At 37.0% G+C, this 8,509-nt stretch overlaps 1 pseudogene; it reads left to right on the top strand.

Moving 5' to 3' along the window:
• Positions 1 to 7,119: 7,119 nt before the first annotated feature.
• LOC112628341 lies at positions 7,120 to 8,174 on the top strand (annotated as a pseudogene).
• The last annotated feature ends 335 nt before the right edge of the window (positions 8,175 to 8,509 follow it).

The raw sequence follows: 8,509 nt of genomic DNA, 5'->3' as shown, positions 1-8,509 counted from the left end.
ATATATATATATATATATAATGTGTGCATATTATATAATACATTATATGCATAGACACACGTGTGTCTATACATATACATATATAATATATATATATATATTAAGGATTAACAGGTGCTAGTAGAAAATACTAGCTTTCTTTGTATTAACAGGCGTTAGTAGAAAGTAGTAGTAGGTACTAGGATAAAAGTCATAATTAAACCATCCTGGTGAATGAACACACCATCACGTATAATCTTAGTAAAAATAGAATCAAGCACGTGTCCTAGTCAAACCTCTGGATTCAACTGTCATTTGGATAAAATGCAAAGGGTAATGGAAATGTTGATCTTCACTGAGAGTCTAATCAGCAAAATTCAGAGCGTGGAAATCAAGTGACAAAAATCCCAAATTTTTCAACAAATGTATGGAAAAGAAAACTTTGGAAAGAAACTTCTATGTTAGAAGAGATTTTAAAAACATGACAAATGAAAAACATGGGCAAGACTAAATCATAGTGTCTCGTAACACGTACATGAAAGATAAAGCTGTGAAAATGCAAGGAAGTCTCCATTGTAACAGTCATGATTATAGTAACTTTTCAGGAGAAAGGCGGCTGCAATTGAGGAGAGTCACATACAGGACTTCAGGGCTGGCAAAGTTCTGTATCTTGACTTATGTGATGATTACAGGGATGTTTACAAAAATCAAACTATAAGTTTGTTTTGTGCCATGTTTTGTATTGTGTGTTTTGTTTTCAACTTAAAAATAAATAAAACCAAAATCAAGTCTTCATTATCAAGTAGCACAAAGTCTCCAATCTATAACCACCTTTGTCTGGAAACCTACATTTAACTACCATTGCCAGAGTCAGTACTGACAATGCATTCATATTTTTAACACTGAAACACAATAAACAAGGAAATTTTTGCTCCCCTAAAACGGGGTATCTTCAGGCAGTCAGAACAACTCAGAAAGTTTCTGTCAGTTGCATAAAACTCCCCTGTGCAAAGAGTTACACAAAATGCTGCCATAGTAAAGGTAGTTAACTAACGACACTAATTGTGCTTGGGCAGTGACCAAGTGGAACTTCAGAGACCTGGCATTGCCAGCCAGAAATCACTTGTCACGGGAATTGTCTCCTGGAATCCCTTTGGTTTTCCCAGGGTAACTTAGGGGAAAAGTGCTTAATGGGTCACTTGGGGGTGGCATCTTCATCAGTAAATTACACTTACTTTCTCCTACTAAGAATTTTATTTTTGGCCATGAAGCCCAAAGTCAGCTCTTAAATAACAAGGGAAGCAAATAATCATTGAATAAAAATAGCAAAAAGAAAAAGCTGTGCAAAGAAATTTATGCTTTTAAAATTCATTCTACTTTATGAATTCTACATTAGAAATATAAACCATAGCCTCATCACAGGCACTTAAATACACTGAAGCTGCCAAAACAATCTCCTGTTTTGCCTATCTACTTATCAACTTCTTCACAGTAAACTGGGGGGAAAAAGGCAATGGAATGAATAAAATGAAAGCCACAAAAATCTAGCTGGGAGAAATATTTATGACACGTCCATAAAAAATTTTAATTAATGCAAAGTATTAACACCAATGATTGCAATAATACAGATCTTACAAATGATAGTTTCAGTTTGAACAGACTATCCAAAAATTAATTTTCTATAGTAACAGTTTTTAAATAAAATATCAGTTCCTGAAATACATAAAATGGTCCATGAGAATACAATGAGTGAAAAAAAACAAATTCAGAGCAAACATAAATTAAGAAGTATCTAATATTCAAACATAGGCAAAGAGAGGGAGATTTCTGGATAATCACTTAAGCCCATGGTTAAAAATAAATGCAAATGTGTTAATGTTTACTGAATAATTTATCTGTGCCAAGCAGTGTATTAATGATTCATTTTTATTTTTCACTAAATTGTTCGTCTAAACTATAAAGTTGATGTAGCCTACAAGTGAATGCAGGAAATCTGACCTAGAACCTGCACTTCTTACCATTTTGCTCATATTTATTCCCTGTGCATTTTTGTAACATATATATGTATTTACAGAAAGAGAGAGAGGCAGAGATAGAAAGTATATAAAAATAATTTATGGAGTTTGATGTTATGTCAGGGTAATTACATGATTATATAATTAACAGAGGTTTCTTTTTAAATCAGCTATATCAAATAGAAAAAGAAATGTAGTGATCAAGAGACTCATTCTATCCATCTGTGATAGTTCCATCATGATACTGCATTCTCAAGTCATTGACCCAAAAATAAGGTTTAGCTCAACAAATGCTTACTGAGTGACACTGGGTGCTAAAGATGTGAAGATGAATGAGACATCATCTCTGCGGTCCAAAAGCTTACTATCTAGTGGGAGAGTTATATATGAAAGACAGTAATCTAATAAGAGCTAATAAGTGAAAACTAAGATAAATTAATAATACAAGATTACAGGGAAGGTTTCCAAAGTCAATTAGGCCTCAAATGAATCTTTGATTCATTATATTTAAATGAAAATATAATTTCATTATATTTAAATGAAATATAGTTTAGAGGAAAGTACACAAGGATTAACCAAATGAAGACATGTGAAAGTTTTTCAAACAAAAAGGAACAGCAGGAGCAAATGCAAGGAGGCCTAAAATAAAGAGATGTGTAAAGAGGTATAAGCAGCTTTGTACTACTTCCTGATAATTAGAAGAATATTGGGAGCAACAAGAGCTAGAGAAGAGAGTCATAATTGTGGAAAAATATTTATTAAATTATAAGAAATTTATAACATAAGGACTAGGAAGACCATGAAATGTTTTAATAAAGATGATGCTCTATATTGACCACTCTAGCTGCATTGTGGGGAAAGAAATTTGAGAACAAGACTAGAAACAAAGAGAATAATTAGAAAAATGCAACTACAATGCAGATGAGTGATGATCAAGGTCTGAACTGAATAGTGGAAATAGAGATAAGGAGGCAAATTCAAGAAATGTGTGTGAAAGTAAAATTAACATGACCTGGTGTTTGATTGACTGTGTAAAGTGAAGGGAAAGGATGAATAATCAATGAATAATATTTATTCTACCAAATGCCTTCATGCTGCTCTGATGACAGGATAATATGTAAGCTTTCCTATATTTCAGAACCTATATGACATGAGAAAAAGTAAAAAGGGGATGGGGATAAGGAAGTATCCTGAATTGACTGAGAAATAAGAAGGTATTCCACAGATAATATAAAAAACATATATTTAGTGTTCAAGGAATAATAACAAAGTGAATACCTATGTATCTACCACACAGGATATGAAATAGAACATTGGCCGGCCATGGTGGCTCACATCTATAATCTCAGCACTTTGGGAGGCCGCGGTAAGAGGATCACTTAAGCCTGGGACACAGGTTGCAGTGAGCTAAGATCACACCATTGTACTCCAGCCTGGGCCACAGAGTGAGACCGTGTTTCAGAAAAATAAAAATAAAAAAACTAGATGTCTTGGAGGATTGGAAAAAAAATAGGACCTTACTAGTGCCTTACATGTCCATTGGGTGCTCCCTGCCAATTGTGTTCCCCTTTATTTCCTACTGGATATGACCACTATCCTTCCATTCCATTGTATTCATTTTTTAATAGACTTTAATGTATCTCAAATGATGCATTAGTTTTTTTCTTTGAAACTTATATAAATGAAATTATTTTGTAGTTCTTTCACCTTTATCAGAAGGTACTTTCACCTTGATTCGAAAATAAGTTTGCATATTACAACCTTGTTGATGAATGTTGCTGTAGTTCATCCATTCGTATTGCTAAATGATATTCTACTACATGAATATGTCAGACTTCATTCATCAAATCTATTGTTGATGAACACTTGAAACTTTTCCAGTTTTTAACCATTACAAACAATGCTGCTATGAACATCCTTTTGTATATCACCTGGTTCATATGTGCAAGATATCCTCAGGAGTATATATTTAAAAGTAAAGTTATTGAGTTATTCAACATTACCATGAAATGCTATAGTATTTTTTAAAATAATCCTACAAATTTACACTTCTACCATGAACAGATAAGCATTACCATTGCTCTTCATCCTTAGGCATGATATTTGTCTTTTGTTCTGGGGCCTTTGTTTTGTTTTGCTTTGTTTTTTGCTTAGAAGTTCTTTGGCTATTTGGGATATTTTTTTGGCTCCATATGAACTTCAGGATTTTTTTTAATTTTGTGAAAAATAATGTTGGTAATTTGATGGGAATTGCATTAACTCTATAGATTGCTTTGGGTGATATGGTCATTTTAGCTATTGATTTTTTTAATCCATGAGCACGGGATGTTTTTTCCATTTATTTATGTCATCTGTAATTTCTTTCATTAGTGTTTTATAGTTCTCCTTGTAGAGATCTTTCATTTATGTAGTTACGTATTCCTAGGTATTTTTCATGGCTATTGTAAATTCAGTTGAGTTCTTAATTTTGTTCTCAACAAATTAATCTCAACAAACATTCAAACAGCTTGAATGTTTTTGGTGTATAGAAATACAACTGATTTTGGTGGCTTGATTTTTTATCCCGAGACTACCGAAGTCACTTATCAAGTCTGGGAGTCCTCAAGACTTTAGGGTTTTCTAGGCATACAATCAGGTCATTGGTGAACAGAGATAATTTGACTTCTTTTTTTCTAATTCGTATACCTTTTATTTCTTTCTCCTACCTGATAGTTCTGGCTAGCACTTCCAGCACTGTGTTGAATAGGAATGATGAAAGTGAACATCCTTGCTTTTCTCCAGTTTCTAGAAGCAACGTTTCCAACTTTTGCCCATCCAGGATGATATTGTCTGTGGCTTTGTCATAGAGGACTCATTTTTTGAGGTATATTCCATCTATACCTATATTGTTGAGGGTTTTTATCATAAACAGATGTTGGATTTTATCAAATGCTTATTCTGCATCTAATGAGTTGATCATACGGTTTTTGTTCTCAGTTCTGTTTATGTGGTGAATCATGCTTATTGATTTGTGTATTTTAAACCATTCAAGCATCCCAGGAATAAAGCCCACTCGATCATGATGAATTATCTTTTTGATGTGCTGTTGGCTTCAGTTTGCTAGAATTTCGTTGAGTATTTTTACATCTGTGTTCATCAGGGATAAGGATTTGTAGGAAAAGACTGAGAAAGAAAATAGAACAGGCCGGGCGCGGTGGCTCACGCCTGTAATCCCAGCACTTTGGGAGGCCGAGGCGGGCGGATCACGAGGTCAGGAGATCGAGACCATCCTGGCTAACATGGTGAAACCCCGTCTCTACTAAAAAAATACAAAAAAAATAGCCGGGCGAGGTGGCGGGCGCCTGTAGTCCTAGCTACTCAGGAGGCTGAGGCAGGAGAATGGCGTGAACCTGGGAGGTGGAGCTTGCAGTGAGCAGAGATTGTGCCACTGTACTCCAGCCTGGGCAACAGAGCAAGACTCCATCTCAAAAAACAACAAAAAGAAAATAGAACAGATCAATGAAACTAAGAATTTGTTCTTTGAAAAGATAAACAAAACTGACAAACCATTAGCTAGACTAGAAAAACGAGAGAATACTCAAAGCAATAAAATCAGAAATGGAAGAGGAAATATTGCAACTAATACCACAGAAATACAAAGGACCACAAGAGGCCACTATAAACAATTAAAAGCCAACAAATTGGATAACCTAGAAAAAGTAGATAAATTTCTAGAAAAATACTACTTACCTAGAGAAAATCAAGAAGAAAGATGAAATCTGAACAGAACAATACTGAGTATGGAGAGTACATCAATAATAAAACATCTCCCATCAAAGAACATCCCAGGACCAGGAAATTTCATTGCTGAATTCTAACATTTAAAAAAATAATAATACCAATCCTTCTGAAGTTCTTCCAAAAACTTGAAGGAGAAGGAATATTTCCAAACTCATTTTACAAGATCAGCATTATTTTTAAGGCAGACAAGGACACCATAAGAAAAGTATGGGCCAACCAACATCCCTGATGAACACAGATGCAAAAGTCCTCAAAATGTACTAGTAAACAGAATTTAACAATGCATTAGGAGAACATTTACCATGATAAAGTGGATTCATCCTCCAGATGTTTCAACATACGCAAATCAAATGTGATAAACCACATTACCAGAATAAAGGATAAAAAACATAGTTATCTCTATATATGCAGAAAAAGCATTTGACAAAATTCAAAATCCTCTCATGACAAACCCTCTCAAATTGGGCATAAAAGCCATGTACCTTAACACAAAACAGGACATATATAACAAGCTCACAGCTCACATCATACCCCACAATGAAAAAGTGAAGCTTTTCCTCTAAGATCAAGAACAAGACAAGGATATTTATTCTTGCCACTTCTATCCAACTTATTTCCGGAAGTCCTAGCCGAGCAATTAAGCCAAATAAAGAAATAAAAGATATTCAAATTGAAAAGGAAGCAATAAAATCGTCTCTGTTTGATAACATATTATATATAGGAAACCCTAAAAACTCCACCAAAAAGCTATTAGAAATGATAAATGAATTCAATAAAATTGCGGAATTCAAAATCAATGTACAAAATTCAGTAGTTTCTTTATACTGACTACAAACTATATGACAAAAATAAATCAATCTCATTCATGATAGCATAAAATAAAACAGTATTGTTTGTTTAGGAGCACATTTAGGATTGTATTTAGGAGTACATTTAACCAAGGAGGTGACAGATCTATATACTGAACACTATAAAACATTGATGAAAAAATGGTAGATGACACAAATACATGGAGAGATATTTTATGTTCATGGGTAGGAAGAATTAATATTCTTAAAATGTCCTTACTGCCCAAAGTGATTTATAGGTTTAATGCAATATTTCTCAAAATTCCAATGTCATTCTTCACAGAAATAGAAAAAACAATTTGAAAATTTATATGGAACCACAAAAGACCCTGAATAGCTAAAGGACTCTTGAGCAATAAGAACAAAGCTGAAGGCCTCACAATCTGACTTCAAAATGTATTTCAGGAAAGGAACAAAAGAAGGAAGAAGAGGGTAGAGGAGAAGTGCAGCAAGGGTGGAGGGAGGTGTCCATGCTGTGTCAGAGGAACAGGAGGAGTATGGAGAGGAGAAACCTCCCGGGTGGCATGGAGCTCTTGCTCCTCTAGGCACTGCCCAGCCCCCGAACCCCCACAGGATAAGGAAGCCTGTGTGTGCACCAACAATCAAAGCTACATTTGTGACACAACAGGACACTGCTATGAGCAGTCTCAGTGTCATAACTACTACTATGAACATTGGTGGTTCTGGCTGGTGTGGACCATCACCATCACCCTGAGCTGCTGCTGCGTCTGCCACCACAGCCAAGCACAGCCCTCAAGTCCAGCAGTAGCAACATGAAATCAACCTGACTGCCTATCCAGAAGCCCACAATTACTCAGTACTACCATTTTATTTCACCAAACTATTTATTACCTTCTTATGAGGAAATGGTGAACTAATCTCCACCTCCTCCCCTCCCATACAGTGCCTTCCAGCTACAGGAGCAGCAGCAGCAGCTGCCTTCACAATGTGGCACTGCAGGTGACACTGTGGGTGACACTTGGAAGAGCAACCACTAGTCTGGGGCCAGCAGAAGCAGCACAAGACCCCAAGCATCACTGACCCTGACCCCTCTGACCTACCAGCTGACTGAGAAACAGCCAGCCATCAAAGCCCCAGGAGTAGAACCCAGTGGCTCTGTGGCCAGCCTGGGAAGCTGAACCCAGGGGCGTTCCTGGATAAGGATTCAGAATGTGAGGAGGAGCTGCTGAGAGATGACAGCTCTGAGCATGGCAGCACACCTTCTGACAGCAAAGACAAGACACCCAGGAGACATCACCACTTCACAGAGGACTCAGGCATCGAAATGTGTGGGTGCAGCCAGGGGCAACCTCACAATGACCTCAGAGTTCAGCACATTCATAGATGATGCTCTGGATGGGCCTCTGGACTTCTGTGACAGCTGCCGTCTGCAGTCTCCTAGAGATGAGGCGTAAGTCCTCTACCCCATCTGAGGAGCAGGCTTGAGAGCCTGGGCACCCCCATCTGACATGGCCACCTGTGTGCCTGCTGGTGAACACGAATCAATGAGCAAGACTCTCCAAACTCCCAGAGCAGCAGTTCCTCCTGGTAGAGCAGGTCCTGTTAGCTCCCAAGAACTTGGCAAAGCAACCAGAATAGGGGAAAACCATGAGAAAATAATTAAATGACTTTCACAGAAAATAATACAGACACTTTGTTTTTTCCCCCCCCACTTAAGTCCTCTCCTGCATTTTCCTACATCTCCAGGTACAGTTCAAAGAGAGAAGTCCACTAAGGCTCAGAGTTTGTCATCTGTGGCTGCCAGTGTCTGCAGAGCCAGAATTAGGCTAATCCTGTGGGAGGATGAGAGCTGATGGGCAGTTGTGTGGTAGGTTCGTAGGGAGCATGCTGATCTCTCGAATTCCGGGTGAAAAGATCTATGCACCT

Source organism: Theropithecus gelada, chromosome 7b (genome assembly GCF_003255815.1).
Source record: "Theropithecus gelada isolate Dixy chromosome 7b, Tgel_1.0, whole genome shotgun sequence".
In the NCBI taxonomy this organism is placed as follows: domain Eukaryota; kingdom Metazoa; phylum Chordata; class Mammalia; order Primates; family Cercopithecidae; genus Theropithecus; species Theropithecus gelada.
Note: the sequence above shows the minus strand (reverse complement) of the source record. Positions and strands in the feature narration are given on the sequence as shown.